This window comes from Pleurodeles waltl, chromosome 10, assembly GCF_031143425.1.
Source record: "Pleurodeles waltl isolate 20211129_DDA chromosome 10, aPleWal1.hap1.20221129, whole genome shotgun sequence".
In the NCBI taxonomy this organism is placed as follows: Eukaryota; Metazoa; Chordata; class Amphibia; order Caudata; family Salamandridae; genus Pleurodeles; species Pleurodeles waltl.
In genome coordinates, this window is record NC_090449.1 from 879,311,902 (window position 1) to 879,337,804 (window position 25,903).

The window sequence follows — 25,903 nt, forward strand, 5'->3', positions numbered from 1 at the left end:
TAACGTAGAAAAATAATGAGCACGTTTGAAATTGTGACTTCGGAGAATGGTCACCAGAATTTACGAAATGTACTAAATGAGTGATTAACATACATAAAATATTGAAAATGTATTAGATTAATGTAGTAATATATCATATTGAGAGTTATAACCTATGTTCTTCAATAATTGTAGGCCTTAACTTAGCAAGTGTCTTGGCCTAGACTTGCCAGGCCTCATGCAGAAGCTGTATTTCTTAACGTTCAATGGAAAATGCTGACAAAATGAACTAACCATGAACTGTTCATTGTTTTATTAAAATGCCTAGTCAAACCTTTCTATGGGAACCGACGGACAGGAGATGAAGTTATGATCGTTGTATTGTTTTTATGTATAACATGCATGAGATGAACTTTTCCAGGACTCGAACAATGAAGACACTGACTGGAGAAGTAGAAGCAACATTTTTTATACCTAACAAGCTGGATGATGAGAACATCCTAAAGCGAACCTATCAAGAACATGTGAACTGTGAAATATTAGAATACATAGATTTGATTTATGGACTCTATTGGGTAGGGTAATAACGTACGATTAATTGACTAATTGGAAATTGGGGGATAGTCTGGATGACTTTGATATAACAACTTGACAGAGGGAAAAGAGTTCAGACCATACTCTGTGTTGGAAAATGGGTTATTGGTAAGGGCAGGTAGGTACCTACACTTAGCAATAGGCCACTAACCTCCACTAAGGTCCAGTTAGGTCTCAGTAAATTAAACCCAGCTCAACCCTTGGTAGCTTGGCAACGAGCGTCAAGGCTTAACTTAGGAGATAGAGTATAAAGCATTCAAATATCACAAAACAGTATTTAAATAAAACACAGGAAACAGTTAAAAAATCCATAACCAATTTATAAAAATAGATTATATTTTTATCTTTAAAATGACACCAAAACGAATACAATCGGATACAGGGAACCGGAGATATGAATTTTTAAAGATTTTTTTTTTTTAAGCGCCTAGAAACGAAAAGCGCCAATCGGGTCATCTGGTTGCACCTCGACCGGGGCAAAGTCAAAGTTTAAGGCCGACCGCGATGGAGCCCTGCTCGGCTACAGACCGCGGGAGGCCTCGGTTAAAAGTTTACCTTCACACTTAGTCTCTTTTTCAAAGATTTTCTTTACCGGGACGAACCAGCAAATCAGGCCGGGTCGTGGTTGAGGCAAGCCAGCTAGAGTTGCTGCGGCGGGTTGGTCCCTCTATGGAGCTTTTTTACAAAAGTTCTCCAAACTTCTCCAAACTTCTGGGGCTTCTCCCAGATATCCTCTTAAGGTTCTTTTGAGGTCAACAGCTCACCCCAAGGGTCCAGAAGTTCTGAGATGGTCCTTGGGGGGTGCGGACTACAACTCCCAGAATGCACCTGGCGCAAACTCCTTTTTGGCCACTGGACAGTGGTCAGCTGGTCGCTTTCTTCAGGAGTTGGTGCAGGGGACTCTGGTTAGCAATTTTTCACCTGTAGCAAACAGGGAGTCCCTCCTTGAACCAGTTGAAGCCAGGCAAAGTCCTTCTTGTGGTGAAGCCCAGGTGTGCAGCTGGTGCAGTCCTTCTGAGTGCAGGTTCCAGGTGCAGGCCAGGGGTCCAGCAGGGCAGTCCTTCTTCTTCTGGAGTTCTTCCTTGTTGGATGTGGTAGGGAATTGCGGTGTGGGTGCAGGTCTTCCAGTTTTATCCTTGCTCCTGGTTGAAAAGCAGGGGGGTCCTGGTTCTCCAATCAGGTGCAGGGTCCTTCCCCCTGTGATGACCACTTCCTGGGAAGTGTGGCAAAAATCAATCCCAAGAGGCAACATTCTCTAAAAATCCATCATGGCTGAATCTGATTTTTGGAGGTTACATCTGGCTGAGCCCACCCACTGGTGTGGCTAAAAATCATAAACACACCCCTCTCCTGCCCTCTCCTAATCTAATCAAGGGGGCACCTAGTTGTCTGGGGTTGCAGGATGTGGGGGTGTTGCTGGTTGCTCCAAATGTCCTTCTCTGCCTTTGAAGACCAGTTTGGCAGCCCTCCCCCTTCCTGTCTCACCATCTGCTGAGGGGAGATTCCCTCCCACAGGCACATTCCTTTGTGTGAAGCCAGGCCACTTCACACCTCATCAAGGCAGCCTGGCCGGACTGCTAGAGGCTGGCCAATCAGATCACAGCAGCAAAAACAATGCAGGGCTGAAATTGGCAACTTTTCAGGTAAAGTTTAAAACTCTTTACCTGAACAAGTTATATTAAATCCAACAACTGGAAGTTGTGGGATTTATTACAACAATTAATTTGATACCAAACTCTTGGTATGCATCATTTAAGGAGACTTTAAAAATGTAAATAAAGTTTCCCATTCTAGCCTATGGAGGCCATTCACTACAATGAGGGAAAAACAAATTTGGCTGTTTTTACCTCACCAGGGCTTATAAGACTATTTTTATAAGGCTCCTGCTTATAGTTACATGGCACCCAGCCCTAGGGGCACATAGGGCACACCTTAGGGGTGACTTATATGTAAAAATAAGGTAGTTTAAGACTTTGGAACTACTTTTAATTCTAAAGTCGAATTTGCATCTAACTTTAATTTAAAAGCAGCCAGCAAGGCAGGCCTGCCTTTAAAATGACACTGGGCACCTCAGCAGTGCACCTATGGGTGCACTACCTATGCTGTGGTCCCTAAACCTACATGCCCTACCATATACTAGGGACTTATAGGTAGGTTGACTTAGCCAATTATAATTAGCCTAATTTGCATATCCATTTTACACAAAGCAAAGGCCCTGGGACTGGTTAGCAGTACCCAGGGCACCATCAGAGTCAGGAAAACACCAGCAAAAAGTGGAACATGGGGGCAAAAAGTTAGGGGGCCTCTGCAATCAGCCCTGTTTTCTCAAACTCTGAAATTGTGATCAGATGTTAGGGAAGAGAAATTGCGATACTACAGAGGAGACTTGAGATTCTGTCATCGGGCTCATACTTTCTGACTGAGGGCCTGATGTGATGCTGATCGACTGATGACCTGAGGACTGACTCCTTTGCTGACCCATAGGTAGATATGACAATGTGACTGAATTGTATTTTTGTGCCTTTCCTTTCTAGGTACGAACTGCGCTGTCTAAATAGTATTCTTAGCCAGGTTTTCTAAATTTTTGTTTCTAAATTGTTTTGCATGAAGTCCCACATGCTGATGCTAATCTGGGTTAGATGAAGGTTCCTTACATGACGATTGACAGATTACAGAGACAAATGGTTGACAGACTATTTTGCTGAACTCCATCACTAGAAATGATTTATTGCCTTCGATTCTTTTATTGACTTGTGCTAATGCTTTAGAATGTATTCTGATGAAAGCTTTGATTAGATTATGTTTTTGGTGTCTTTTAACTAATTAATGCTGTTTTTATTTGAATTGAGTTTGAATTTATCTCACAACTTGATATTGTAACAAAAAGGGAAATAAAAATTACTAAAACGTATACTGAGGTGTAGTTATTCATGGCTGAAAGGTCATGGTTTGATGTCATTGCTTTTATTAATTTTTGATTAATGAGTTGTTCAAGGGTTATTGAATTTTGTGCATTGATTTCTGAGAACATTGGTCACATCATAGCTAGGATACTCCATGCAAATCAAAAGGTTCATCGACCTATACTCGTCACCTTGTAAGTTTACTTATTAAGGACCGACGTGTTGACAGGTACGAGGGTAAGTAAGAAAATAGCTTTGAATTATGGAAGGGACCAATGGAGAACATGGAGTGTACGGAGTAGGACATGGAATGCCACGATGGAGAGAAAGGTAAGTGGGCGGTGAAGTATGTGTGGAGAATCACCTCACCCTGCTATTTGAAACAAATAAAGACGGGTGTGTGATGAGAAAGGACGATGGCTTGAAAAGTGAGCGAGCATATAAAAGGTCTGACATATGGCAATAGTCGAGATGAGCCATCTGCTCCCTCCTACTCAGGCAGAGTAGGTTACTGCAGACACAGACGATGATTCTGCAAGTTCTCATCTCATTGACCAAGGATAGATCTTACTGGTGTATGAGGGCTTTATCCAACCTGGTATTAGTGGGTTGGTTTGTGAGAGGTCATCTAACCCCTAAACATCTGTGCCCTCCTCCAGCTTGCTTGAGAATCAGGCTCACCTTGTGCAACATTCAAGATTGCACAGATTAAGGGACCATTCAAAAGGACAGTCCCAAGATCCATGGGAGAAACTTTCATATTGCAGAGACCTGCTCAATAAAGTATGACGGGTGAGTAATAATACAGGCAGAGCAAGATGAATCTGGACCCTTAAGAATCAAACTGGTCCCTTAATTTCCTGAACATTTAGCCATGATTATAATTGTGTGCATCTGTGTGGGTCTAAAGATTTGGTCCAGTAATATCCAATCCACTTCTCGCCTACAAAGTATAAATAAAAATTGTGGGACTCTAAATGGAGTATTAAACGGCTCTCTTCTTGCCTGAACAGGAACTGCTGCAGTAATGCCCAATCCATTTCTTGTGTTAGCGCGTCGGTCCTGAATAAGTAAACTTTGACCAACTGCGGCAACTGCAAGCAAACAACCTGGTAAGGCTGCTGCAACTGGGTCCAAGGTAGCTGAAAAATATGCTACTGGGCGATAAGCACCTCCATGGACCTGAGTCAAGACAGTCAATGAACATGCATCACGCTCATGACAAAACAATGTGAAAGGTTTCGTGTAATCAGGCATACCCAATGCTGGAGCTCGACACAAACTCTCTCTCAGTTCAGTGGATGCTTTCTTCTGTTCCTGATCTAATGTTATGGGATCAGTGACATGCTTATGTGTCAGTTTCTGCAATGGCTTTGAAATCTCATCAAAATTCGGGGTCCACTGACGACAATAACCCACCATTCCCAGAAACATCCTGACATCTCTCTGTGAAGTCGGAGGACTTCTCTGCAAAATCATTGTGATCCTTTCTCTGGATATTTTCCTCGACCCTTTCTTAATTTGGTGACCCAAATACTTCACTACCTTCTGGCAGTACTGCAACTTCAGTGGTGACACTTTATGACCAAACTTTCCTAAACGATTCAACATTTCTCAAATCCTGAACAATTCTCACCTTCCCACATGGCTTCTTCAAACCCATTATCGGTGAATTACATGGACAACTCAGTACTTCTTTTAGAACTCCTGCCTTCAGAAAATCTCCAATTATCTGTGCCACTTTCATCAGAACATCTTGCGGCATATCATACTGTGGAAGCTGTGAAAACACTGCATTGGGCTTCAAACTAACCTTAATCGGCTCCACTCCCTTGATCAATCCCACTTCTTTCCCTGTCAAGTCCCACACGTGCCTTTGTACTGTTCCCTGCAAATCGGAATGAACCTCTCTCACTGTGAACATCGGGAAAAACTCAATCAATGGGTACTCCTCATTGGTAGTTTCACACTCAGTTTCTGGAGTTGGGTCTTCTTCGTCATCACTATTTGTCTGAATTTCAATTCCATCACTTGAACAAGTGATCAAACACTTTATTTTACACAACAGGTCCCTTCCCAGTAGGAATACTGGACTCGAATCACAGACTACAAAGTTCTGCAGTCCCTGGAAATTGCCAATCTCAACTTGCACTGGATCTGTGATCGGATTTGTCAAATACTGATTCGCTACCCCTACAACCTGAACCGTTCTTCCTGAAAGAGGCAGATTCTGTACTTCTGCACTTCTCTCTGTTGAGCGTGTAGGTCTTGTGTCCACCAAAAATGAGACATTGTGACCCATTGTAGGAAAATACCATCTTGCCTGGCATGTTACCCCCATTTTCACTGTATGTATGTATGTTTTAGCCCCTGTGTCACTGGGATCCTGCTAGGCAGGACCCCAGTGCTCATAGTATGTGCCCTGTATGTGTTCCCTGTGTGGTGCCTAACTGTATCACTGAGGCTCTGCTAACTAGAACCTCAGTGTTTATGCTCTCTCTGCTTTCTAAATTTGTCACTGCTGGTTAGTGACTAAATTTACCAATTCTCATTGGCACACTGGTACACCCATATAATTCCCTTGTATATGGTACTTAGATACCCAGGGTTTTGGGGTTCCAGGAGATCCCTTCTTTTGCCACCCATAGGGAGCTCTGACAATTCTTACACAGGCCTGCCACTGCAGCCTGAGTGAAATAACGCCCACGTTATTTCACAGCCATTTTTCACTGCACATAAGTAACTTATAAGTCACCTATATGTCTAACCTTCACCTGGTGAAGGTTGGGTGCCAAGTTACTTAGTGTGTGGGCACCCTGGCACTAGCCAAGTTGCCCCACATCGTTCAGGGCAAATTCCCTGGACTTTGTGAGTGCGGGGACACCATTACACGCGTGCACTATACATAGGTCACTACCTATGTATAGCGTCACAATGGTAACTCCGAACATGGCCATGTAACATGTCTAAGATCATGGAATTGTCACCCCAATACCATTCTGGTATTGGGGGGACAATTCCATGATCCTCCGGGCCTCTAGCACAGAACCCAGGGACTGCCAAACTGCCTTTCTGGGGTTTCCACTGCAGCTGCTGCCAACCCCTCAGACAGGATTCTGCCCTCCTGGGGTCCAGGCAGCCCTGGCCCAGGAAGGCAGAACAAAGGATTTCCTCTGAGAGAGGGTGTTACACCCTCTCCCTTTGGAAATAGGTGTGAAGGGCTGGGGAGGAGTAGCCTCCCCCAGCCTCTGGAAATGCTTTGATGGGTACAGATGGTGCCCATCTCTGCATAAGCCAGTCTACACCGGTTCAGGGATCCCCCAGCCCTGCTCTGGCGCGAAACTGAACAAAGGAAAGGGGAGTGACCACTCCCCTGACCAGTACCTCCCAGGGGAGGTGCCCAGAGCTTCTCCAGTGTGTCCCAGACCTCTGCCATCTTGGAAACAGAGGTGTTGGGGGCACACTGGACTGCTCTGAGTGGCCAGTGCCAGCAGGTGACGTCAGAGACCCCCTCTGATAGGCTCTTACCTTTCTTGGTAGCCAAACCTCCTTTTCTGGCTATTTAGGGTCTCTCCTCTGGGGTATTCTTGAGATAATGAATGCAAGAGCTCACCAGAGTTCCTCTGCACTTCCCTTTTCGACTTCTGCCAAGGATCAACCGCTGACTGCTCCAGGACACCTGCAAAACCGCAAAAAAGTAGCAAGACGACTACCAGCAACATTGTAGCGCCTAATCCTGCCAGCTTTCTCGACTGTTTCCTGGTGGTGCATGCTCTGGGGGTCACCTGCCTTCACCCTGCATTGGAAGCCAAGAAGAAATCTCCTGTGGGACGACGGAATCTTCCCCCTGCTAACGCAGGCACCAAAAGACTTCATCACCGGTCCTCTGGGTCCCCTCTCATCCTGATGAGCATGGTCCCTGGAACACAGGAACTCTATCCCAGTGACTCCCACAGTACAGTGATCCTTCAGTCCAAGTGTGGTGGAGGTAAGTCCTTGCCTCCCCACGCTAGACTGCAAACCTGTGTACTGCATGATTTGCAGCTGCTCCGGCTCCTGTACACTCTTCCAGGATTTCCTTCATGCACAGCCTAGCCTGGGTCCCCAGCACTCCGTCCTGCTGTGCTCAACCCTCTGAGTTGGCCTCCGGCGTTGTGGGACCCTTCTTTGTGACTCTGAGCCTGCTCCAGTTCACAAATCTTCCAAGTGCCTGTTCGGGTACTTCTGCTGGTGCTGCCTGCTTCTGTGGGGGCTATCTGAGTTACTGAGCGCCCCCTTTGTCTCCTCCTCCAAGGGGCGATATCCTGGTCCTTCCTGGTCCCCAGCAGCACCCAAAAACCTCTACCACAACCCTTGCAGCTAGCAAGGCTTGTTTGTGGTATTTCTGCGTGGGAACACTTCTGCAACCTTCATTGCGATGTGGGACATCTTCCTTCCAAAGGAAAAGTTCCGAATTCTCTTCGTTGTTGTAGAACTCCAAGCTTCTTTCACCCGGAGGCAGCTTCCTTGCACCTTCATCTGGGGTTTTCTGGGCTCCTGCCCCCCTGGACACTATTGTGACTCTTGGACTTGGTCCCCTTGCCTTGCAGGTCCTCAGGTCCAGGAATCCACCTTCAGTGCCTAGCTGGTGTTTGTTGTTCTTGCAGAATCCCCCTATCAAGACTATTGTGCTCGTTTGGGGTAGTTACTCCTACTTTTCAGGGTCTTGGAGTGGGGTATCTTGGACACCCTGACTGTTTTCTTACAGTCCCAGCGACCCTCTACAAGCTCCAATAGATCTGGTGTCCATTCGTGATTTGCATTCCACTTTTGGAGTATATGGTTTTTGTTGCCCCTAGACCTATGTTTGCCTATTGCAACCTATTTTAATTCTAAACTGTTTGCATTACTTTTCTGACTCTTACTTACCTGTTTTGGGTTTGTGTACATAAAACTTGTGTATATTACTTACCTTCTTACTGAGGATACTCACTGAGATACTTGTGGCATATTGTCATAAAAATAAAGTACCTTTATTTTTAGTAACTCTGAGTATTGTGTTTTCTTATGATATTGTGCATATGATATAAGTGGTATAGTAGGAGCTTTGCATGTCTCCTAGTTCAGCCTAAGCTGCTCTGCTATAGCTACCTCTACCAGCCTAAGTTGCTAGAACAGTACTAATCTACTAATAAGGGATAACTGGACCTGGCACAAGGTGCAAGTACCATCAAAGAGAGCTGGGATGTAGCCTGCATATCCTGATGAGCAATCTGGCTAGGAGGGGGGGAGGAGTGGTCACTCACACCTGAAAGGGCAGTGCCTGCCCTTACACAATGCAGTCTCCACCCCCCGGTGAGTGTCTGGGGCCTGGCCTGAGCAAGGCAGGATTTCACATTCAAAAGAGACTTTACTTTGAAGTATGCATACTTCAAAGGAGAAATTGGGTATAAGAAGGGCACCCAAAACCACAGACTTTAGATCACTTCTAAGCCTAAGCTGCTTTGCCATAGCTACCTTCTATCAGCCTAAGCTGCTAGAAACACCTCTATTCTACTAATAAGGGATAACTGGACCTGGCACAGGGTGTAAGTACCACAGGGTACCCACTATAAGCCAGGCCAGCCTCCTACACCCATCACCTTCCCTCTCACATAGGGTCCTCTCTGATCCACTTCTAAGGAAGCTGCAAGCACACATGGCTTCTCGTCTGAACTATCATTCATCCATTCACCACTTAGTTCACTCTCACTGTGTAACGGGAATTGGTGCACTACTTCTGTCTTTTCTCTGACCTCTGACCTGTTGAGTAAGCATCATCTGTTCCTGCTCCATCAGGGCTTGAAGTATCGGCATTTGCTGTCTAGGTACCATAAGAACCAGCTGCTGCATTGGTTGCAACGGTGTCAACTGTGCACAGGACATTTGCAGCTGCTGCATGGGTTGAAAGTCTTGCATCTGATTCATGTTATTCTGAAAATTTGGATTACGATCTCTTAATCTTGGTCCTTGAACATTTTGAAAGGTATTGACATCATTATTTTGCTGAACAACACCCTCCTGCACCATCATCGGACACTCCCGCTTCCAGTGTCCCACGGCTCTGCAAATGTCACACGGTAACATCTTCTTCATCCCTTGAACATCATTCTGAACCACAACAGTACTCAAATCCGGACCACGATTCATATTGCCTCCATGACCCCTACCTCTCATCGAGGCTGGAACATAATATTTCCCTGCTGCTGCGGTATCTGTTGCACAAACGTTCCCTGCACTCCTGATTGAGCTGCCTTAATCTGCATCACCATCGCCTTCTCCTTCAACTTTTATGCTTCAAATCAATCTCATCACTACAATATTTGGCATACTGCAACACCTCACCAGCGGGCTTCGCTTGCCAGCAAATCAAATGACTTTTAATCATCTAACCTATTTCAGGTCTCAGTCCTTCCACAAACCTGAGCACAAAATGCAACATGTCTTTCGGCTCAATTGCTTCCTTGCCACTATATTCCTTGAACGCCTTCAACAATCTCTCATAGAACGCATGTATCGACTCCTTTACCTCCTGCACTGTCCTGTCCATCCTCTGCCAATCAATATTCTTAGGCGAAATCCTCGTCTTTAAAAACTCAATTACCTCATAGTAATGTTTCATTACTTTAGGAGATGGTGCACCTGTATTCTTTCTCTCTGGCTCACTTGTCGGCCACTCTTCTGCTCTCTTAAATTCAACCCATAAATCAGCTGGGACCACTATTTCCAGTAAGGTATTCAGGCCCTCCCACAAACCTATGTGTCTGCTCATACCACTCAACCGGTTTCTCCCTCAGTTTTGGATAATCATTTGCGAATGACAGAATATCATTCCTATGCCAAGGGACATGAACAAAATGTCCCCCTGGGATTTCTCTCATTGGTAAAATCTTTCCTGGATCCTTGTCTTTTTGAACATTTTCAGTAACTTCTAATGAATCTCGTTTCCTTTTATCCCATTTCTTTACCCATCTGATTTCCCATTTCTCCAATGCTCCCTAAACCTGAGCATTCTGCAATAGTTACTTAAGGTGCGCCTTCATTCCGGCTGACCACATGTGTTCAAAATCTTTTGCCTCGAAATCTAACCTGTAGCTCTTCTTTAAATGCTTTGTTTGCTCAATTTCTATGCCATGTTTTTTTGCTGAGCCTGCCAATTTCTGGTGTATCTTGCCCACCTGTCTCGTAATTCTGGGAGATAGGTATTTCAATTCTGGTTCACTGAATGACTCTAACCTATTTACCCCAATTGTTCCCTCGATCAATTCATTTACTTCCATGCTCAACCTGACACAATTAATCTGCTCCTCACTCTTGGAAACATTCCGTGGTGTATTCAACATATCTAACCGACCGGTCAGCGGCTGAGCGGTCAATCCCTGTATAGAAATGTTACTCCCATTTAGCGATGGCACCTGTTGTACCACTGCACTTGAGGTCTGCGGAGTCAATAGCTTTAAACTTTGACCTGCACTCGGACCATTTACGGCATCAGGGAGTGCAACAAGTGGACTGAGATCCAATAATGACCTCGATCCATCAAAGGTCTGACCCATGGAAGAGACCACTTGTACTTGTTCATTCGGTCCCCTCCTCACTAAACTCTGGGACATCCCTCACTGTGTTCCAGTGATTGATTTCTTCTGTGCAAATAATGGCGCCGCTGGACCAGCAGTACTTGGCAGCGGTATTGCATCTGGGGCTGCTCTGGCACCTGCATTCTGTGAAAGAGTAACTCACATACTCTGATTCATTACCGGAGTCAAGTCTGATTGTGTCCCTGTCATTGGTGTAAACCTTGGCATACGTTGTGGCTGTGCCTGGGGCAACAGAATTGGAGTCGGCTCAGTCTGAACCAGCAGCGGTCTTGGAACCACCTGTTCCATAGCATCACTAAATTCAAAGTTGTCTCAAGAATCGGCACATCAGGATAAATTCTCTGTATCAGTGGCAGATGCATCTGTGGCTGGACTACCGAAGCAGCCAACACGTTAGGATTACCTTGCACTACACCCTGTATCTGTCCATCATTAACCTGTACTGGACTCACTGTCCCCATTGCCTGTGCTGGGGCTGTTGGATCAGCACTAGTACTTGGACCCCCCTCATGCACAGCATATGGTGGGGGTCGGTCTCTCAATATCTGTGTAATAAGATTATTATCATCTGATTCTTCTTCCACTACAGAAGCCCTCTTCACTTTTTTACTCCCAGATGAACTCTTATCACTTTTTCTAGTCGCTTTCTTTCCTTCTCTCTCATTTTCCTGTGTGGTTGCAGGAAACAATTTAACATCCTGCAATGTCACTGCTCTCCATTTCTTCTGTTCCCAATCCCATCTCGCTTCCGCTAAAGACTTCTCTACTTTTCATACTCTCCTTTCAAATATCATTTGCAGTGTCTGTCTAGCGACCAGCTCCCAAACTTCTAATGCCTCAAACTGTGCTGGTCTCGGAAGGGGCCTTGTTTCATAAAGCGGCATACGCAATTGTTCCAAAATTCTCAAATTAAATGAACCATACTCAGGAAACGCTAAGTTCCCATTTTTCTCTGTCAACGTGCACCATTGCTTTAACCAAAGACATGATGCGACACCTCTCTCCTCCATCACAATGTAAACCGGAGTATTCTCCGGTGGTGGAGGCTCTCCCACACTCGCTTTAATGTACATATTGCCTTTTAGGGAACTCCTCAATGCTTTGAAAAACATAATCTTTTCTACTTTTTGTGTATTTGAATTAAATCAGGAAATTACTTTTAATCCTAAGATTACCTTCACCCATGCTCTCAACCAATTTCCTCTCATGGACGACTGCCAATCCATGCCCGACCCTTCTCACTAACCAACCTATCCCAGCGCGGCTCCAATGACGTCACACACACACGTACTGCGGCTGACAAAGTCGTCCTCCTAAACTCAGAATCTCACAAAACTAATGCAAAATATTGTGAGCACTGATCAAAACCAAAAACCAAAACAAATCTGCTGGTTTACTACAGGAAAGGTAACACAATCGCTTCAGAAACCTTACGGATTTTCACTGATGGCCCTTTCACTTATGCAGCTATTCCTCTTTCTCGGTCTCCCAGATTCGCAAGCCAGATTTGACCCACAAATTTTACTCTCAACTGATCAATGGGTCTGTCCTGGTGCAAATAGGACTCGCCAAATCTCAGTCGAAATTTTATCTCACTCACCTTACCTCACACACTGACTCGTTGACCACGCCCAATCAACCTACTAAACCAGACAGATTACAACATATAACCAAGTGTCTCATACACTTTTCAATATACTCCGGAGTCTTAGACCACACAAGGTCCGTATATCAACAACCACATGGAGAATTGTTTAACACAAAATGCCACACACATGTGAAGTTTGATGACTTCCCTACTCTCATACTGGGGAGTACTCACACTCCTACTACAACTTTATCTGGAGTACGCAGACTCCCTAAATTCCCTCACATACATCACAATGCATCTGCGATTTGCAAAAGCTGTGCAAGCGGAACTTATCTCTCCCACACTATCACTAGAACGCCGAGAATATACCCAACACTACTAGCAGGATCCAGGATCTGGCAAAGCCATTTCTGGGCTTAAGGGGACATCATTCTTGCTACTATTGCAATTTTGAGAAACAAACTCCAAATATCAATAATAATGAATAATTGACCAATCTTAAACTACCACCATAACTATCAGTCACCCTATAACAAGTACTCCAAGGAAACCAACCATCAAGCTGCCACCAAAAACTGTTAAGGCGTCGGACCTTAATAAGTAAACTTACAAGGTGATGCGTATAGGTCGAAGAACCTTTTGAGTCACTTGGAATGTCCTTGTTATAATGTGACCATCATTCACAGTAATCAATTCACAAAAATCATTAATCAATAATCAATAAAAAGCCAATAAGCGTCACACCATGACTATTGAAATTGTTATTTTTCTTTACTTGAACTTTTATGCCCAGTTTGAGATGTCTAGACTGTGAAGGGCCCACAGTGACACCCAAGAGCAACCCTTCTTTACATCTTGGGTGATTTAGTTTTCCAGCTCGACTTGTGCATTGGCTGCAAGTTTCTGTACAGGACCTCATTTGCTCTTTGGTTTGATTGAGAACTCTTTGGCAAAATGACCCTTGCGCCCGCAATAAAGACATTGTCCATTCTTTCTACATAGGTCCTTTTTTTCTTTGGTCAAAGGCCTCCTGATTGTTCTGATTTCCATAGGTTCTGGAGTTCTTTCTTTTTTGGGTTCTTGATTTTCTATTATTGTGAACACGCCAGGAATATTTTTCAGCCTTTTTGCGTGTTTCCCTTCGTTCTACTAAACGATGATCCAGTCTCAAAACAAGGTTTATTAGATCTTGACAATCTGTAGGCTGCAGGTCTATTTGAGCAAGGATGTCTTTAGACTCATCCTTGAGTCCTTTGTAAAGCAAGGCTGCTTGCTTTTCTTCAGGCCAGGATGTCTTGGCTACCAGCCGATTAAAGTTAGCTAAGTAAGACACTAAGGGGGTTATTCTAACTTTGGAGGAGTGTTAATCCGTCTCAAAAGTGACGGTAAAGTGACGGATATACCACCAGCCGTATTACGAGTTCCATAGGATATAATGGACTCGTAATACGGCTGGTGGTAAATCCGTCACTTTTCCGTCACTTTTGAGACGGATTAACACCTCCTCCAAAGTTAGAATAACCCCCTAAATCCTGGTTACCTTGTCGCAAGTCTAATAGTTCACGATCTGCCGACAATGTCACAGTTCCACGATCAAATACTCGTTCAAACTCACAAACAAAATTTCTCCAATTGTAAAGCACTGGACTGTCTTTAAGCACAAGAGGAATTGCCCAGGTGGCTGCGTCCCCAGTCAGGTATGATAACAAGAAAGCCACCTTGGATTGGGCATCAGGGAAAGTGTGTGGTCGGCAGGTAAAATGTAATTCTACTTGAACCAGGAAAGATTGCGCTTTCAGGGGATCGCCTGAGAAACATTCTGGAGGAGCTAGGGGAATGGCCAAAGGAACGTTGAGGGAAATATTCGTAGGAGGATTACCTCCAGAAGCTTGAGAAGAAGGACCAGGCCAAGACACACCCAAAGGACTTTGTTCCTTCTTTTCTACCCTTTCCTGCAACTGACTCACTCTCTCAGCTAGGCTGGCTGCTATATCCTTTGATGCTACTACCTCTGCTTGGAGCTGCGTGATAACCTTGACTAGCTTGTCCAAAGTGGCCATGCTGAGAATCCACGCAAGCCAGGAGGATAATTAATTTGTGGGCTCACTATTCTGTCAGGGAGACCAGATCCTCGGGGTCTGCGCACGTTCCCATCATGTCCACCACTAGACAGCTCCAAAACTCGGATAGCCAAAATCACAGAGCCTGAGAGAGTCCAAGCGGGGGAAAAGGGGGATTAGGATGGGAACAGCTGGGAAGGAGATCTGTAGGAAGCAAAAGGTTAAACCACACAATATCAAGAATATATCACATTGATTTTCACTAGACTATGATTCTAAGCATTGTCATACTGTAAACATTGATAACAAAAGAAAAGACTATAACTAGGCCTCAAGACGTCTGGGTACCTGAGAAGGAATCAAGAATGATTAATACAACTTTTCTTATGAAACTTATCATGAAATGTTACATATAGTCTAGGAATATAAGAACATTCTAGAATTATGTTTTCAGAACAAACATTGGTGGTCATTCTGACCTCGGCGGTAAAAGGCGCCTACCGCCGGTCAGAAATCCTCCATAATCCCGCCGCGGTCGCGGAAACCCGCCACGGTCATTCTGACCCGCAGAAGGCAAACCTCCGAAAATCCGACAGCCACAACAGACCGCCAGACCAGCGGTCGGCGGAAAAGTGGAGGTGACAAAACCTCCACCGTCACGCCAACAGAAATACGCCCATGCCATTACGACCCACGAATCCACGCGGCGGTCTTTCAAACGCGGTATTCCATTGGCGGGACACACCGCCGCGGTCAGAATACACACAAACGAACAAAACTCAGCCACATTGGCCGATTTGAATTCCACACACCTGATACACATACACACACCACTCCCACACACACAATACAATATAAAACACACACCCACATCACCCACAAACCCCTACGACCAAAAATTCTGAAAGAAGGCCAGAGCGAGACACCACCATCCACAAACTAGCAGCCACAGCCACTCAACACCATCACCCACACACTATCCACACACAAAACAACACACACCACCACACTCAACACACTTAACTACACATACTCCACCCCACACATCATACACACCACCCCATGGCACCCCAAAGACACCCCTGCTTCTCAGACGAAGAACTCAGGGTCATGGTGGAGGAAATCGTTCGGGTAGAGCCCCAGCTGTTCGGCACACAGATCCAATACACCAGCATTGCCCGGAGGACGGAGCTATGGCAGAGGATTGTCGACAGGGTCAACGCTGTGGGACAGCACCCCAGAAATCGGGAAGACATCAGGAAGCGATGGAACGACCTACGGGGGAAGGTGCGTTCCATGGTATCCAGGCACAACATCGCCGTGCAGAAGACTGGCGGAGGACCCCCACCTCAACCCCCACAATTTACAACATGGGAGGAGGAAGTCTTGAACATCCTGCATCCTGACGGCCTCGCAGGAGTCGGCGGAGGAATGGATACTGGTAAGTTGAAGCTTCAATACTGCTTCCCCCCCACCTGCATGCCAAATCATACCCCAACCCTCACCCCCATCCTCGAACCCCACCCTCACCCCCACCCCCATTCTCACCCCCACCCTCACCCCCACCACCATCCTCACCCCCACCACCATCCTCACCCCACCCCCAGCACACCTATTCCCTGCCAATGTCTCACCATCACAACCCACACATCCAAAAACCTAGGCCTGCATGCGTCCACTAAGCATGGACACCCATCACCAAAGCATGCCCAATGCATATACACATCCCCCCCACAAGCCACCCTCACCAAAGCCCCCACACACGAATGCCAGCACTTGGGGACACGGGAACCCACAGATACACCCATATGCCACACATTGAAACTATAACCATACCTCTATACCCCTGCAGGACCCGACCGTCAACACCCCGCCGCGGAGGGCCCAGAATTCTCCACACCCCCCACCCAAGAGGCCGTCAGCGATGACAGCAGCTCTGTCGACCTGGACACCGATGACCAGCCCGGACCATCGGGGACCTCTGGACAGTCGGTTCCCCTCACACAGGCCCAGGCCACTACAGACCCAAACCCCTCTGGGAACACCAGCACAGCTCCCACCCAGCGGGCCCATGCCTCTGTCTCCAGGGCGCGTCAATCTGCGGTGTGTCTACCACTACAGGGCACCCAGGATAACCCACCACCCCAACAACAACAGGGACCTGGGGGCAGTGGTAGTGGGCATACCGGCCAGGGGGCAGAGGCCCAGGGAACCCACTCTCCACGAGGCCCTCACCACCATCATGGGAGCATACAACCGCTCCCAGGAGACGATGGCGACGGTACTGGCCCGGTTCCAGGAGATCCAGGTACTGCAGGAGGAACACTATCGGGGGTACAGGGAGGACATCAGAGCCCTCACCTCCACCCTGGTTACCATGGTAGGGCTGCTGCAGGACCTCATCAACACCAGGACGGACACTCAACAACACCAAAGGGCCCCTGCCACTAGCCTGGACCAAGAACAGCCAACCACCTCCGCCGGCGCTAGTGGACAGGAGGCCCCCGCACAGCAGCAGCCCACCAGACCCCCACCTCCTGCAGGAGAAGAACCACCCCGCAAGAGGGCCCTGAGATCTCGCAAGAAGACAGAGTAGGATGTCAAGACCCCCGCCAGCAAAGGATACCACCTGATGTCATCCCACTGTCCCACATTGTCACCCTGTCCATCCTTGAACTGCCCATGCTCCATCTCTCCACAGGCCTCTGGACAATGCACCTGTGTGACTGTTACTCTGGACTCTGCCATGGACATTCCTTCACCATAGCCCCCACCCACTTGAAACCACCCATCCCATTTTGAGCACTTAAATAAACACCTATTTTGCACAAAACTATCTGGAGTCTGGCTGTGATTTCAAAATATTGTAATTGACATGACAGTGCAAATATGTCCTTGTACATAGTGAAGTCAACAAACAGCTGCCACAAAGCTGTAGTCCATGGGGAAACGAAGCACAGGACTCGTAGTGGGGACCCCAGATCTGAAATAGGGAGGGAAAAGCCACAACTCAGTCATCATACACTGGGGCAAATAGACAGGCAGCAGAGATGCAGGAGAGTAGTTCACATTTACTAAATTATCTTTGAATTGTTACCTGTGTCCTATTGGAAGTACTGTTCAATGATTCTGTCCCTGTTGTCTGTTTCAGCCCCGTCGTCTTCCTCCTCGTCACTCTCCTCAGGTTCCACAGCTGCCACAACACCACTGTCTCGACCATCCTCCTGCAGGAAAGGCACCTGGCGGCGCAAAGCCAGGTTGTGAAGCATGCAGCAGGCCACGATGATGTGACACACCTTCTTAGGTGAGTACATTAGGGATCCACCTGTCATATGCAGGCACCGAAACCTGGCCTTTAGGAGGCCAAAGGTGCGTTCGATCACCCTCCTAGTACGCCCATGGGCCTCATTGTACCGTTCCTCTGCCCTGGTCCGGGGATTCCTTACTGGGGTCAGTAGCCACGACAGGTTGGGGTACCCAGAGTCCCCCAATAGCCATACACGGTGTCTCTCTAGCTGTTCCATCACGTAAGGGATGCTGCTATTCCTCAGGATGTAGGCGTCATGCACTGACCCTGGGAATTTGGCATTTACATGCGAGATGTACTGGTCAGCCAAACACACCACCTGGATGTTCATTGAATGGTAACTTTTTCTGTTCCTGTACACCTGCTCCCTGTCTCTTGGGGGAACCAAAGCCACATGGGTCCCATCAATGGCACCAATGACGTTGGGAATATGTCCAAGGGCATAGAAATCACCTTTCACTGCAGCCAATTCGCCCACCTCAGGGAAAAGGATGTAGCTCCTCACGTATTTCATCAGGGCAGACAACACTCTGGATAACACCTTCGAAAACATGGGCTGAGACATCCCAGAAGCAATTCCCACTGTTGTCTGAAATGACCCACTTGCCAAGAAATGGAGTACTGACAGGACCTGCACCAGAGGGGGAATCCCTGTGGGTTGGCGGATGGGGGACATCAGGTCGGGCTCCAGCTGGGCACACAGTTCATGTATAGTGGCACGGTTAAGACGGTAGGTCAGGATAATGTGGCGTTCTTCCATTGTCGACAGGTCCACCAGCGGTCAGTACACGGGAGGATTCATCCGTCTCCTCGCCAAACCCAGCGGACGGTGCCTAGGAAGGACAACATGGAGCACACAGTCAAGCAACCCACAGGTACGTACTCACAGCTAGCACAGTAAACGATTCTCTATGCAGTGAATGGCGTGTCTGAGTGGCTATGCAAGGCCTAGGCCTGTGTGACGCAGTTGAAATTGAGCCATGTGGACCCTCGAAATGGCGGCTGCCTGACCTGTGAAGTGTGACAATGGGATGTGAGGTCAATGCGCTGGCGTGGCACACCGCGGCGGGCGAAGACCGCGGCGCGAAGCCGCATTGGTTAACATTGAAGCCTATGGGTTTCAGGAGCCAATGGCGAAGGGCGCCGGCGGTGGCGGTACGCACCGCCGCGGTACGCACCGCCGCGGACGTGACCGCCATTTTCTATCTACTTATCCACTTGCGACTTGAACTTTCACAGGAGAGGACCTATACTGCAAGTGTTGCTGTGACCTCGGTCTGGAAGGGACAATGGCTGCTGCGCCTGGGGAAAGGGCCCCTGCCTTCACTGGAGAGGAGTTGGAGAAACTTGTGGATGGGGTCCTCCCCCAGTATGCGCTACTCTACGGTCCTCCAGACCAACAAGTGAGTTTAATTCAATCTGGATTTGGGGCCACTGGCTGGCTTGGGGGCCTGGCGGGGGGCCTGGCGGGGATGGGGGGGCATGTTGGGGCTGGCGGGGGGCCTGGCGGGGATGGGGGGCATGTTGGGCCTGGTGGGGGGCATAGCGGGGGGCCTGGCGGGGATGGGGGGGCATGTTGGGGCTGGCGGGGGGCCTGGCGGGGATGGGGGGCATGTTGGGGCTGGCGGGGGGCATGGCGGGGGGCCTGGCGGGGATGGGGGGCATGTTGGGGCTGGCGGGGGGCCTGGCGGGGGGCCTGGCGTGGATGGGGGGCATGTTGGGGCTGGCGGGGGGCCTGGCGGGGGGCCTGGCGGGGATGGGGGGCATGTTGGGGCTGGCGGGGGGCCTGGCGGGGGGCCTGGCGGGGATGGGGGGCATGTTGGGGCTGGCGGGGGACCTGGCGGGGGGCCTGGCGGGGATGGGGGGCATGTTGGGGCTGGCGGGGGGCCTGGCGGGGATGGGGGGCATGTTGGGGCTGGCGGGGTGCATGGCGGGGGGCCTGGTGGGGATGGGGGGCATGTTGGGGCTGGCGGGGGGCATGGCGGGGGGCCTGGCGGGGATGGGGGGCGTTGGGCCACTGGCAACGAAAATGCAGACAAACTTGAACGTGGTATTTCTCCCTCCCTGTACGTGTCACATAGGTCCGCGCCCATGAGAAGATCGGGATTTGGCGTGCCATCGCCAAGGAAGTCCGGACCCTGGGGGTCCACCATCGACGGGGCACCCACTGCCGCAAGAGGTGGGAGGACATCCGCCGCGGGACCAAGAAGACCGCCGAGTCTCTGCTGGGGATGGCCTCCCAACGTAGGCGGGGTGCCTGCCGTCAACTGACCCCCCTGATGTTCCGGATCCTGGCGGTGGCCTACCCTGATTTGGATGGGCGCGTGAGGGCAGCACAGCAGACACAAGGGGGTGAGTACAAGCATTATCTACTCTGTTGTCGCGCAGTGGAGGTGTCTGGGTGGGGGAGGAGGGCTGTGGGTCCCCCTAGGCCAGGGCGATATCTGTAGGCTGGGCACCCCCGTAAGCCCCTGTGTCCCCAGCCACCACCCTCAGTAGTTTGTCAGTACAGCCATCCCTGGGCCGTGTCATCCATGGGTGCAGTTGTCAACTCTAGGCGTGTAGGGCATGTTCCACGGAATGCGTAGCGGACCCCAAGTGTGCAACTTAGTGCAGGGGGCATCTGTGTCTGTCATGTCCGCTAACTGTACCGGAGATCCATGTACTCAATATCCCTTTTTTCTCTCTCCCCCCCCCTTTTTGTTTGTCTTTCTGTGCTTGTGTGCATCAGCATCATCAGGCGGAGGAGAAGTGGCATCGGGGCAGGAGGGAGCTGCATCTCACATGGCCCAGGAGGGCCATGCCACAGAGTCTGACTGGACCAGTGAGACGGAGGGCGAGGGGAGCTCCACAACGGGGACGACTGGACCCTGCAGCGACACGGACACGTCCTCGGAAGGGGGCTCCCTTGCGGGGGTGGCACCATCCGTGCCCCCCGCCATTACAGGTACAGCCGCCACCCAGCGCACCATCTCCGCCCTCCCAGCAGCCCCTCAGCGTTCGCCCCGTGCCCGCTCTGCCAGGAAGCCGGGCATCTCCTTCGCCCCAGGCACCTCAGGCCCTGCCCCTGTTACCCCCGCTGCCCTCAGTGAGGAGGTCATTGACCTCCTCCGAACGCTCATTGTTGGGCAGACTACCCTTTTGAATGCCATCCAGGGGGTGGAGAGGGAGGTTCATCGCAGCAATGCGTACCTGGAGGGCATTCATTCGGGTCAGGCTGCCCATCAGCGATCGTTCCAGGCTCTGGCCTCAGCACTGACGGCAGCCATTGTCCCTGTCTCCTGCCTCCCTCTACTAACTCCCTCCTCCCAGTCTCCTGTTCCTCTGCCTGTCCCACCCACACCATCAGACCAGCCTGCACACACCTCAACACCCAAGAGAAGCTCATCCAAACATAAGCACCACAGATCACGCAGACATTCACACACGCAACATTCCGATGCAGACATGCCAACAGTCACTACCACCTCTGTGACCCCCACCTCCTCGTCTCCCTCCTCCCTCCCTGTGACGTCTACACTCACACCTCCATTCACCTCACCATCAGCCAGTGTTTCCATCACCAGCACACCCTCCACTCCAGTCCGCACACGTGCAGTCACCACCCCCACTGCCATTTACACGTCCCCTGTGTCCTCTCCCACTGTGTCTGTCACCCCCTCTTCCACACCACACAAACGCAGCCACCCACCCACCCAACAGCCATCCACCTCACGACAGCCTATCCCTCCTGCACCTGCACCCAAAGACAGCAAACGTGACTCACCTACAACCACATCCTCTCCCTCCACTCCCATTCCCACTGTACCTACCACTCTCCATTGTCCCAAGAAACTCTTCCTCGCCACTGCTAACTTCTTTCCTGACCCTGAGCCCCCCCCTCCTTCTCGTCGGGGTAAGAAGAGCACCTCAGCCACCACCAGCCCTGCAGCCCCCTTGACAAGGGTGCAGGGGTATTGGAGCCCACCAGCCCGCATGTCTGGATCTTCGCCCAGCAGCAAGGGGACAGCCAGCCCACCCCCTGGGAAGAGGAGCAGAAGGCGGAAGGGGCGCCGCAGGAGCCCGGCTTCTACATCCCCCCCGGACACCACCCAGACACAGTCACCAGCCACAGCTCCAAAGGGAGGAAAGGGCCACAGACTCCCGACTAAGGAGGGCAAGGGCAGCAAGTCGGAGAGGTCAGGCTGCAGGCCTGCTGCCCAGGAGGAGCCCACCACCCCCATAGCCGCTGCCCAGGGAGGACCCAGCCCAGCTGGCCAGGAGGGCCCCACCACCCACAGCCCAGGTGGGCATTGAAGGAGCACCATCCCCGCTGCCCAGGAGGGCACCACCAGGCAATGAGCAGTTGGCCATAGACCGGCCGCCGTCTCAAGCACCGCTGAACTGGGCCCCGCCGTCTCCAGCACCGCTCCGCTGGGGACCGCCGTCTCAAGAACCGCTGAACTGGGCCCGCCGTCTCAAGAACCGCTGAACTGGGCCCCGCCGTCTCCAGCACCACTGAACTGGGCCCCGCCGTCTCAAGCACCGCTGAACTGGGCCCCGCCGTCTCAAGCACCGCTGAACTGGGCCCGCCGTCTCAAGCACCGCTGAACTGGGCCCCGCCATCTCAAGCACCGCTGAACTGGTCCCCGCCGTCTCCAGCACCGCTCCGCTGGGGACCGCCGTCTCAAGAACCGCTGAACTGGGCCCCGCCGTCTCAAGAACCGCTGAACTGGGCCCCGCCGTCTCCAGCACCGCTGAACTGGGCCCCGCCGTCTCAAGCACCGCTGAACTGGGCCCGCCTTCTCCAGCACCGCTCCGCTGGGGACCGCCGTCTCAAGAACCGCTGAACTGGGCCCCGCCGTCTCAAGCACCGCTGAACTGGGCCCCGCCGTCTCAAGCACCGCTGAACTGGGCCCCGCCGTCTCAAGAACCGCTGAACTGGGCCCCGCCGTCTCAAGCACCGCTGAACTGGGCCCCGCCGTCTCAAGCACCGCTGAACTGGGCCCCGCCGTCTCAAGCACCGCTGAACTGGGCCCGCCGTCTCAAGCACCGCTGAACTGGGCCCCGCCATCTCAAGCACCGCTGAACTGGGCCCCGCCGTCTCCAGCACCGCTCCGCTGGGGACCGCCGTCTCAAGAACCGCTGAACTGGGCCCCGCCGTCTCAAGCACCGCTGAACTGGGCCCCGCCGTCTCAAGCACCGCTGAACTGGGCCCCGCCGTCTCAAGCACCGCTGAACTGGGCCCCGCCGTCTCAAGCACCGCTGAACTGGGCCCTTCAAGGCAAGACCCGCTGAACTGGGCCCTTCAAGGCAAGAAGTGCTGAACTGGGCCCTTCAAGGCAAGAAGCGCTGAACTGGGCCCTTCCAGGCAAGAACCGCTGGCCCTTTGGCAGACGTGGCAGGGCAGGATCTGTCTCGGGCAGGGCTGCAGGATGTCCTCTGGCCAACATGCCTCCTCCAGTGGCAGTGGAGTCTGTTATGGACTGTTTGGACTGTGGCTTTGCTCTCCCCAGGATGGCCCAGTGGGCAGGCCACCCATTGTATGGACTGTATGGACTGTGGCTTTGCACTCCCCAGGATGGCCCAGTGGGCAGGCCACCCACTGTATGGACTGTATGGACTGTGGCTTTGCACTCCCCAGGATGGCCCAGTGGGCAGGCCACCCACTGTATGGACTGTATGGACTGTGGCTTTGCACTCCCCAGGATGGCCCAGTGGGCAGGCCACCCACTGTATGGACTGTATGGACTGTGGCTTTGCACTCCCCAGGATGGCCCAGTGGGCAGGCCACCCACTGTATGGCCTGTATGGACTGTGGCTTTGCACTCCCCAGGATGGCCCAGTGGGCAGGCCACCCACTGTATGGACTGTGGCTTTGCACTCCCCAGGATGGCCCAGTGGGCAGGCCACCCACTGTATGGACTGTATGGACTGTGGCTTTGCACTCCCCAGGATGGCCCAGTGGGCAGGCCACCCACTGTATGGACTGTATGGACTGTGGCTTTGCACTCCCCAGGATGGCCCAGTGGGCAGGCCACCCACTGTATGGACTGTATGGACTGTGGCTTTGCTCTCCCCAGGATGGGCCAGTGGTCATGGAGTCCCCTCGTGGATCTGGCGTCGTGTACTCAAGTGGCTGAGGTGCCCCCCCTTCCCTTCCCCCTGAGGTGCCTGTCCTATTTTCTTTCTGATGCCCCTGCAGTGTTCTCTCCGTGGAGTTCTTGTCGTGGGACTGGGCCTTGCCCCTTTGCACAGGACCCCTGTGGTCCACGGACAGTGGTTGGACTACATTTAGTAGCTGTATATATTTTGTACATAGTTTATTTATTTATTGGGATTACTGGTGTCCATATTTCAATATATCTGCCCGTTTATGATCTCTTCTTTTGGTCTTTGCATTATTTCGGAGGGGGGGGTTTGTGGGTTGGGACAGTGATCTGTGGGAATGCATTGATGTGTGTGTTGTAGTGGGTATGGGTGGGTGGGTGTGTGCCGGTAATCTTTTCCCTCCCCTGTGTCGTAGGTGCAGTACTCACCGATGTCTTCCGCGCCGCCGGGCGTGCTCCTGGTACAGGAGCAGGTATAGGAGTGCGGGGATGACCTGCAACTCGGGTTCCATACTGCCGGAATCTCGCGTGGAGTGCGTAGAGGTGAGCGTTTTCCCGTTCGTAGTCTGTTTCCGCCGTGTTTTTATCGGCGGTGCTCCCGCCCCGGAAAAGGTGGCGGATTGGTGGGTCGTGATAGGGTGGGCGGTACATTGTCTGCCGCCTGGCTGTTGGCGGGGACCGCCGCGCTGTTTGTTTGTTCCGCCGTGGCGGGCGGAGTGTTAATGCGGCGGGCTGTGTTGGCGGTTCCCGCCAGGGTCAGAATTGCATATTTTGGACCGCCGGCCTGTTGGCGGCTTGGCCGCCGCATTATCACCGACCGCCAGGGTCAGAATGAGGGCCATTGTCTTTTTACATGAGGACAAAAAGTAATCTGAACATTCCCTGGAAAAACAATAGGAATAGTACTAAGGACTTAATATGCACATATAATGTAACATCTTGAATTTTAACACCTTTGCAGAAAATTCAAAAGCCCTGGATAGTTGTGTGCACTTGAGGAAACACTACACATCAAAGTTTTAATTGCCATGAAATGATCGCGCACTCTGCAAATGATCTGAAACATCAAGGTTTAAATGCTGGAATGAATTGCGCGTCTTGCCGATTCGAATACCACCATGCAAATGCCAAGAAATGGTTGCGCACAATGAGTATCTAGAGTTAAATGCAAGGAATGAATTGCGCGTCTTGCAGATTCGAATGCCACCATGCAAATGCCAAGAAATGGTCGTGCACAATGATTATCAAGAGTTAAATGCAAGGAATGAATCGCGCGTCTTGCCAATTCGAATGCCACCATGCAAATGGCAAGAAATGGTAGCGCACAATGAGTATCAAGAGTTAAATGCAAGGAATGAATCGCGCGTCTTGCCGATTCGAATATCAACATGCCAGAAAACACAAGCACATTCACACGCACAAGGAAAAATCTTTCAACATGAAAACTAGGCCCAAAAACTCGAATGCCTTTGAAAACAGGATCGGGGGCCCAGCCCGACCTCCGTCTTACCGCCCTGATCAAGAATCACCAATACAATGAAGGGCAAAGGCCTGGAAGGTCAAGGTAGGCCTCCGGAACAGGAGCTCAGGAAGTTGCAGCTGCTCTGAACCTGGACCTCTGAATAGTGAGCACGTGGAGCTGGGCTGGCTCCCTTATACAGAGTCTGGCCCAGCCCACAAACCACACCCAGTCATGCTGCAGAGAAAGCTTCTAGAAGGCCCTGGAAAGGGACCACACCCTGACACACTCTGAAAGCCTGCATC